General features: G+C 41.7%; 2 pseudogenes; both read left to right on the forward strand.

Annotated features, from left to right (window-relative positions):
• The first annotated feature begins 7734 nt into the window (after positions 1 to 7734).
• LOC112427855 (small nucleolar RNA U3) lies at positions 7735 to 7821 on the forward strand (annotated as a pseudogene).
• A 263-nt stretch (positions 7822 to 8084) lies between these two features.
• Positions 8085 to 8284, forward strand: LOC112427854 (small nucleolar RNA U3; annotated as a pseudogene).
• Positions 8285 to 9228: the final 944 nt, after the last annotated feature.

Here is a 9228-nt window from a genome sequence, read left to right on the forward strand (position 1 = left end):
AACTTTGGGAGATATCGGTTGAGAATGGATGTGTTTGTATGTGGGATGGACATGAATTACTGGGATCTGGAGGATGAACTATGGAAGGCAGCTTCTAAGATTGCTCCCAATAATGTCCGCCTTCTGGAATTCAAGCCCTTGTTTAATCCTCTTGATTTGAGTGTGAACTGGACTTACTGACTGTGACAGAGTATAGCAGACAGTATGGAACAATATTAGGTTAGAAAAACACTGAGGACGGCCAGGCACAGTAGCTCATGCCTGTAATCCCAACACTTTGGGAGGCCAAGGCAGGCAGATCACCTGAGGTCAGAAGTTCGAGACCAGCCTGGCCAATATTATCTCTATAATATTATCTCTACAATAATACAAAAAAAAAAATTAGCCGGGCTTGGTGGTATGTGCCTGTAATGTCAGCTACTCAGGAGGCTGAGGCAGAAAAATTGCTTGAATCAGGGAGGTGGAGGTTGCACTGAGCTGAGATCACACCACTCCACACCAGCCTAGGCAACAAGAGCGAAACCCTTGTCTCAAAAAAAAAGAGAAAGATTGAGGACTGGGGCTTCAACTTTTCTACTCTCTCTTACTCTCACTGTTGCTCATTCTGAGAAAACCAGTGCTATGTTGTAAGCTGCCTTATGGAGAGACTTGCATGGTAAGGAATAGAGGGAGGCCTTCACAGTCAAAACCCAGCAAGGACATAAAATCCTCAGCCCAACATCCTGTAAAGAACCTGCTTTTTCCAAGTGTGAACTTGAAAGTGTTTCTTCTCTTAGATGAGCCTTCAGATGAAATCACAGCTCCAGCCAATGCTTGACTGCAATGTCATGGGAGATCTTGAGCTAGAGGTACTCAGTTAAGTTATACTCACATTTCTGACTTGGAGAAACTATGAGAAAATAAATGGTTGTTGTATCAACCCTCTAAGTTTTGGAATAATTTGCTATGGCTTAAAAGATAGTAATCTGCATCTCTAAGAAGTCAATACAGTCCATTTCATTAGATGATGTTTAAAAATAAAAATAACAAATAATATTATTTACTTATCATTTAGAAATATGCAGTTAAAACAGTTGAAAAGAGTTGCATCTGTATCTCAAAACTAGGGATAGGAAGGGATAGGACAAAGACTGCTGCCTTTTCATTAAACTCTTTGACTTTCAAAAGTTCACACTTCCAAGATCCTCTTCCACAAAAGCCCCTCTCTTGGGCTTCTGAAGAGCCAAAGCTTCATTTTAGGATCTCAAAATTGCATAGCATTATATAATATTAGCATTTCCAAATGCATTACCTCTGTAATTCTCTCATATTTCCTTTGATAGAAGGTGAGAACAGTGCAGATTTTCACATTGTTCTGAAAGCAGCAGAAAAGGACTTGCCAAGAAAAAGACTTCATAAGTTTTTTGGTGAGAAGTCAAATCATAAGAAGTCAAATATTTTAAAATGTAAATTATTTTAGTCTGACATTTAATGAATTTGCAAGGGAAAAATAGAGAAAGTGTGAAAATTTCAGAAATTGACATTCATAAACTAAAACTTTAAAAAATCTATTTAATTTAATGCTGAGCTGATGGGGTCTTGCTTGATTTAAATTCTTTCATTAAAAAGTCACATTGATTTCTTTGCTTTTTCCCTTTGAACTATAGCTTACATCTATAACCATGTCAAAAACACAGAAATCAGGAAAAACAGCAAGGCCCAAAGGACAAGGTAGAATTCTAGGATTTGAAGGAATTGAATTTATGCACCACCACTGACCTTCTTAAGGTTGCATGAACTTGCTTAGGCTAATTAAAAACCATCTATGGGGTAAAAATAAGAATAAACATGCACCTCACAAGGCTGTGTTGGGACTAACAAATAAAATAGATCATAAAGCACTTAACCAAATAGAACCAAAGGGCTTGCAACTGTATACTATGCTAACAATATTTTGGTGTCCTCATTTAACCCCTAGAAATTGAAAAACATTGACTACAGACCTAAGAGCATAGAGATGGAAATAACTGGCTGAGAGTTTCCAAAGCAAATCTTTCTCCTTGAAAGAAGTGTCAGAGGTTTACTACTGAAATATAATTAAAATGAAAAAAAGTTTCCCAGACTGAAGGATGGCAAGTAATGAAAATAAAAACTACAGTCACCCACCACCCCTGTAATTTGTTGGGGGCTTACTATATGCCAGGCATTGGGCTCAGCACATTACTTCCATTATTTATTTACTTATCACAACATTCCCACTAATGGTGTATATTTATACTGATTTCATAAAAGGGCTCTTAAATAAATCATAGAATAAGTACTTGATCTGATATCCAAACAAAATTTTCAGTCCAAAAATCTGATAAGAAAGCACAGCAGCAGGAACATAAATGTCCTAGGGGAAAAAAAAAAAAAAAAAGTTTGTTTTCATGAAGAGAATGCTTTCCAGTTCCCTGTTGATAAATATACTAAACACTCTTCACAGAGTTCCCCATGTCTGGGGGCTCTACTAAGGGACCTCAGGCAAACAGTTCATGTCTGAGGATGACTCCACCCAGGCCTCACGGATAGGACCAACAGCAACTGTGTATCCTTAAAGCAGCCATCCATTAGCTGGTATTGTCCAATGGGAAAAAACGTGGAGGGATCCATCTACACAGAAGGATGGTTATCAGTTGAACCAATCAGATTCCATCTCTACACCATTTGATCTGGGAGCATGTGAAACATTTGGAAGGCAGAGAGGAGCAGGCTCAAACAGCACAGCTAATTCATATTAATGGTAAATCCCTGAAATGAAGATCAAGCTCTTCTGAAAAGGAGGTTCCACATGGCCAAGCTCTTCTATGATTCCCTGGCTTCCTGAATCTGGAGAGTTCAACATTCCCTTAGTGTACACTCTTTAAATCTTCTTAGACCAGGGTCAGCTTCCCAGGGAAATGTGTTATGTAGCAGAGAGTTGTGTATAAGAAATTTATTGGAGAGTGTGCTGGGAAACAATACCTCTAAAGATGTGGGAAAGCAAGATTGGGCAGAGCAAGAAGTCAAACTGCAATATAGTTATTTATCAGAAGCCTCTGGCATCCTAGGAGGAGTTCTGGAGCTGGGATAGCCCTTCAGGGTTGGCCTGCAATGGAAGCAACAGAGCCTAGGCCTTTATGTGTCCTACATGGGCCAGCATTAGGCAAAAGTTTCCCCAGACAGGGGAAGTGGCTTGGATTAGAGGGCTTCTACTGGCAAGGAAAATTCCCAGAGAGACGCTCAGCTATGAACCATCACCAGCCAATAGTCCTTGCAGCTGGGGAATAAGTGCTTCTGTCCAGAAAGGTACAGCTGGGAAGCACACCACGGCATCCAGTAAAACCCATTCTTTGTACCATTTAGATCTGCTTGCATCATATAGTAAGTGCACCACCCACTTCGCTCATCTACCAGCCTACACAGGAAGAACTCCTTTAGAATATTAGTTGGTCATCTTTTCTGGAGAAACTTACAAAAGAACAAATTCCAGCAAACATTGCAGCTAGTGTTGAGACTCTAACTGGTATTCCTCTTCTTCCTCATCTGCCATGCAACCTCACAACTATGTGGCCAAAATAGCTTACCTCTTGAGGCAACCCAGACCCTCATCCCTGAGGAATCTGAGTCCTTACACGCCAGGCGCTTTTCAGTAGATGGTTGCTGTACTTGGACATTTATCATTAAAACTGACCAGGGAAGTATCAAGAGATGCCACAGTGGATCATCTGAATGTTAAATGGGTTCTTCCCTGCCGCTATCATGTAGCTGCCACTCTACCTCATCTTAGTGATCAAGATTAACTTTCTTGCCAATATCCTCTTTGTCTACTGGTCTCTTAACACAAGAAATCCAAAGTGACTAGGTGGTATCCATTGCTGAAAGTTTAAAGGAGTTCTTTCTGTATTTCCTGATGGAAATGTTCAATACCTAAAATTGCAGGAACAGGAAGTACAAACTATCCAAGCGGATCATTGAAAGTTATTACAAACAGGGTCACTTCTACTTCACAAATCACTCACTGTCTTATGGTATATAATATATCCTGGAGAACAGTGCCTTATCCTCACAGGGTTTCATCTTGAAGCTGGCACCTGAGATGAGCTTCAAAGTCCATTCCATCACTCTATTGGGTAGGCTATTCTGTGTGGCATGGTATGTTAAAGGACAATTGTGTCCTGTGGTCATGTGCCCACTGTCTTCCTACTTTACCATAAAGTGGATCCTTAGGTCTACAGTGATGACACAGAGCACCATGTTGATAGATCAAACATTGTATAAGCCCTCAGACAGTGAGGACCTGCAAACAAGAAAAGGAAAAAAGCAAATCTATATTTAGAATATGTATCATCTCAAAAAAAAAAAAAGAACATGTGTCATCTCATCATTTCCGGTTAAGATGAACAGTTGTCTCTTCCATGTTGGAAAGAGTTTGATGTCATCGAGCTGCCAACAAGTGGTTTATTGTTCCCCTAAAGAGAGAGTACAGCCAGGTGCCGTGGCTCACACCTGTAATCCCAGCACTTTGGGAGGCCAAGGCGGGCAGATGACTTGAGGTCAGGAGTTTGAGAACATCCTGGCCAACATGGTGAAACCCCGTCTCTACTAAAATCACAAAAATTAGCTGGGTGTGGTGTCTTGTATCTGTAATCCCAGATACCTGGGAGGCTGAGGCAGGAGATTCGCTTGAACCCTGGAGGTGGAGGTTGCAGTGAACCAAGATCGTGCCATTGCACTGCAGCCTGGGCAACAAGAGTAAAACTCCAACTCAAAAAAAAAAAAAAAAAAAGACAGAGAGAGAGAGAGAGAGCTATACTAGGAGCTCAGTGTTTATTTCTGTGGCTGCCATATCGGACATTGAGCAGCAACAGTAGCTAGATCAGCCTCTGTGAGTGGCAGCCCAAGCTCTGGGGCCCAAGCATAGCCTTCACCTCTGTAACAATGGCTATTCTATTGTGCCTTCTGTGGAGTAAGGAATGACAGAGCCTGGCTGACATCGACTGGCAGGCCATTATGTCTACTTGGTTGTTACTATCTCTTTCATAGTGGATGTTCTCTAGTGGACATTAACAGAGACACAAAGATCTTTATACTTTGTGCCTACTTCCACATGCTCAGATATCCTTGTTCCTGATTTTCCAATCTTTCTTCTTTGCAGCACCTGCAAGCCATTCACCATTACCCAGGAATCTAGACATATCTTTACTGGAGGTGTCAACACAAATGTTGACCACTGTGGACATTTACTTTTATTGATATTGTGGGAGCCTCACCTGAGTGGTGTGGTAATGAAGCAGCAGGCTACTCTCAGCTTGCATCCATATACTAAGCCAGTTTATCCATAAACTAAGTGAGGCCTTTTTCTTCTTCAGTTAGCTGGTCATAAAAGATCCTCCACAGGGCCAGAAGAGTAAGCTGAGGAATTCATGCCAGTGCAAGAGTGGTGATGCTGACATGGGGTTCTAAGTTTACTTGTGCCTTCTGCACCAGCTCATGACATATCTAAAATGTACTGCTTCCATCTTTCGACAAATTATTGTTGATCTTGTCCAGCAATGACTTGGTGGATCTGATCAAACCTAGCCCATAATGGGTGACCCTGACACAGGTTCAGAAACTCCATCTCTACAAAGGCCCAGTAGAATGCCAGGAGTTATTATGGAATAATACATGATTCTCTCCTACAGATAACCCCTCAGAGTTGTCCCAGATAGAGGCAAAGTAGCCAGACATTTTACCTCCATATCAAACAGCTAAGAGATAGAGGTAGGAGATGCAATCTTGAATAATGCAGCTCGCTTCTGCTGAGGGCAGTTCCTGTGGAGGGACTCAGCTTGAATTGTGGGCAGCCAACACTCCCAGCAGCTAGGGGAATGTGACTCTCAGTCCAACATAGGGGATGTGTGTGGCACACCACAGTATCCACCGCAAGTAGCATGAGTCAGACCTCTTTCTTGCTACAAAACTAACCTAAAACTACAATGTAAAATTTACTGTTTGCATTTGAGATGTGCATCAAAAAAACAACAGACTCGTGACTATGCCCAAACAAAAGTTCGCCAGTTCAGAGAGAAAAGGAGTAGACTTTGAAATTCCATGTTTAATGAATCACTCAACAATGTTGAATTTCTCTAGCGTAAGGTACATACAGGGAATTAAAGCAGTAGTAAGACAGCCTGAATTTGTTATTGTGAGCTGTTTGAGTTAGTGGTAGCAACGGTATTATTTTTATAACTACAGTTATACTTCTTTCTATAGGCCTGTTCTGGAAATGTATCCTAATGGTTAGGAATTCATACTTAAAATGTTTTCATACAGACAATTCCAACTTCAAGCAAATTCTATTTCAAAGTTTCATGCGAAACTCAAAACTCTATAGAGACAACGCTATGGCTAGTGATTAGGGCCCTGAGGCCAGTTCACTAAAGCCTAATACTAAAAAAGAATTACAAAACAATAAACCACAATCTACAATGAAATTCCTGTAACAAAAAGTGTCTTAAAAGGAACGATGGAAGAGCCTGGAAGCAGTAAGAAACGGACACATTTTCTGAGTTGTAAGAAAGAAAGGTGGGGTGTAGTATAGGCAAAATTATCTTCTCTCCCATCTCATCCTGTTCCCAATTTTAGGCATAACTATTTTATTTGACTGTTCTTGGTGTTCCCTTGAGCACTTTATACAGCCTTCTACTGGCATTTACCTCAATATTTTAATACCTTATTTAAATGTCTGCCTTTTTATGTACTCAGTACCCAGCATCTTTCTAAAGCATTTTATGTATTAAACATACCCCTGATAAAAGAATGAGTGAATAAATAAAGACATCAATAAAAAGAGCTCATTACCCCGGAGGCACTACCCTGGTCCTCTTGGCACTTGAGAAATGGCACCTAGAATTTCATCAACGTCTTCCTTAGAATGAAAAATTGAAAGCTGACGAGCCACATTTTTTTCAGAAGCACTTACTAACTTGAATTTTCTACAGGGCTATTTTCCTTCTTCTGTGATTTTATATCAGACACAAGGATAGCAGCCCAAAGACCAGTGAGGGTCCCACCTCTGTCCCTCCTGCTGCCAAGACAGTAGCAGCGTAGAAACACAGCAATTCTAGAAGTCTAAGAACTGAGATTTTTCACAATGAACCATTTTCCTGGTACAAGTGCATATTTTTAAGCTTTAGCAGCTCCCAGCCCCATTCTGATGATACATACAGAGTGCATGCCATTGCAGCTACAATGACGTTAGGTTCAAGGTGAAACTTTTAAAGGACAATCTAAAAATTTCTCCATATTACCACATTTGTACTGTTTCAACATATATATGGTTCTTATTCTTCTATCCCAAAATTCAGCTGGAATTGCCTCTCTTTTAAAATTCAAACAAGTGTAGTCTAAATTCCTACACCATTCTCTTCTACTCCCAGAGGAAATTTTCTGCCCCTCCCAATTTCACTTGAAATTCTTTAGAAAGAGGGAGAAGAACACTTCTATTTACAAATATTATATGCTCCTACTTGGTTCTGGCTTCAAGTTATTTTGAGTTCCATTAGCTGGGTTGAAGGATCCTTTCATTGTATACTTCACGAGTCCAATCACCACTTCCTTCCCCCACATGAAATACCAACAAACTGAAGACTGGGCATAAGGTCAGACTTTTACTACATTCTGGGAAGGGACAGGACTATGTTTCAGTGTCCAGCCAGCTAAATTAAAAACTAGATGTAAGATGCCCATACTAAGACTCTACTTTCAGGGATCATTTCTATAGTCCATTCTTAGAGAAGTTTTTCTGAAAGTGTAGAGCAGCAGTGCCCAGTCCCTGGGCAGCTGACCAGTACAGGTCCGTGGCCTGTTAGGAACCGGGCCACACAGCACGAGGTGAGCGGCAGGTGAGCCAGCATTCCCGCCTGAGCTCTGCCTCATTAGATTCTCAGAGGAGCGTGAACTGTATTGTGAATGGTGCATGCCAGGGATCTAGGTTGCACGTTCCTTATGACCATCGAATGCCTCATGATCTGAGGTGGAACAGTTTCATCCTGAAACCAGCCCCCCAACCCAACCTGTAGAAAAATTGTCCTCCACAAAAACAGTCCCTTGTGCCAAAAAGGCTGGGGACCGCTGAAGAGCACCGAAACCAGGAGGAGGAGCGAGGAGGAGGAGGCACAGGGTTCCCCCTGAGAGCCAGGCTAGCTCTTGGTGTTGCTTTGCTGCAGGTGCCATTTGCCATTGAGGATTGTTTTTCTCTTCCTCCGGGAAAGTAGGAGGGAGAGGACACAGTCTGAGTGGTTCCCGTTTTAACATTAAAAAAACAAAACAAAAAAAAAAGTTTGAATGTTTTTTAAAGATGCTCGTACTGTAAATACCCCTCACTGTGCCCACTTCCTCAGCTCACTGCACTCACCATGTACATTCTTGGCTCTTGGCTTTCTCCCTACAGCTGAGCTTCTTTTCCCAGTCCAGTCCCCGGCAACCTCCAAATTCTTGTTTTATTGATAAAGTCAGTTTAGAATTTTTTTTTCCTCATTCCTACACTTTCCAAGCCTTTCCCTGGTGTTTATCTTTCATTCACAGGCCAACAACTCATCTATTCCAAAAAGGAATTCTGAGACTTCCTTAGGATTCGCTGGGATTTTAAATAGCAAATTGTTTTTCCTGCGCACACAGACTAGCTGAGTACAAGAGACAACTTTCAAGGGGTTCCCCTCTCACCAGGTTTCCACCCTGCTAGGAATTTCTGCACACCTGGGAGCACAGGGCAGCCATGTGATTTTTCCCCAATCCCGCCCACCGCTCATAGGTCCTCAAGAGAACACCTAATCCAAGCGGGAGGAACTCAATTTTCTCTCCCAGAAATTGGTATCAGGAATTAAACACCGGGACCTGAAATCAGAGACAAAGTCACATTGAGGCCAGCACTCAGAGAGAAGGGCAGCCCACTCCCACTGCCAAGCTCCTGAGGGTCCTGACTCCCGTCCTCCTCGGGTGACATTGACCTGCTCTTTTCAGCACCCAGGGGATACTCCAAAGTCCCTTCACTGCTTCAAGTGAACACTAGGTAGTGTTCATTTTTATTACTTTTACCTGAAAGGACTTTAAGAATAGAGACCTTCAGACAACCCCTCAAAGAAAACCATACAAGCTCTCGGGGAAAGATAGTCAGCAAAAATTTTTTAGAACATTCAGGTTAGCCTGTGTCCTCTGATCAAGGAGGTAGTCAGCAGTTATTGCCAG

The sequence above is a fragment of the Macaca nemestrina genome, chromosome 3 (genome assembly GCF_043159975.1).
Source record: "Macaca nemestrina isolate mMacNem1 chromosome 3, mMacNem.hap1, whole genome shotgun sequence".
Classification (NCBI taxonomy): domain Eukaryota; kingdom Metazoa; phylum Chordata; class Mammalia; order Primates; family Cercopithecidae; genus Macaca; species Macaca nemestrina.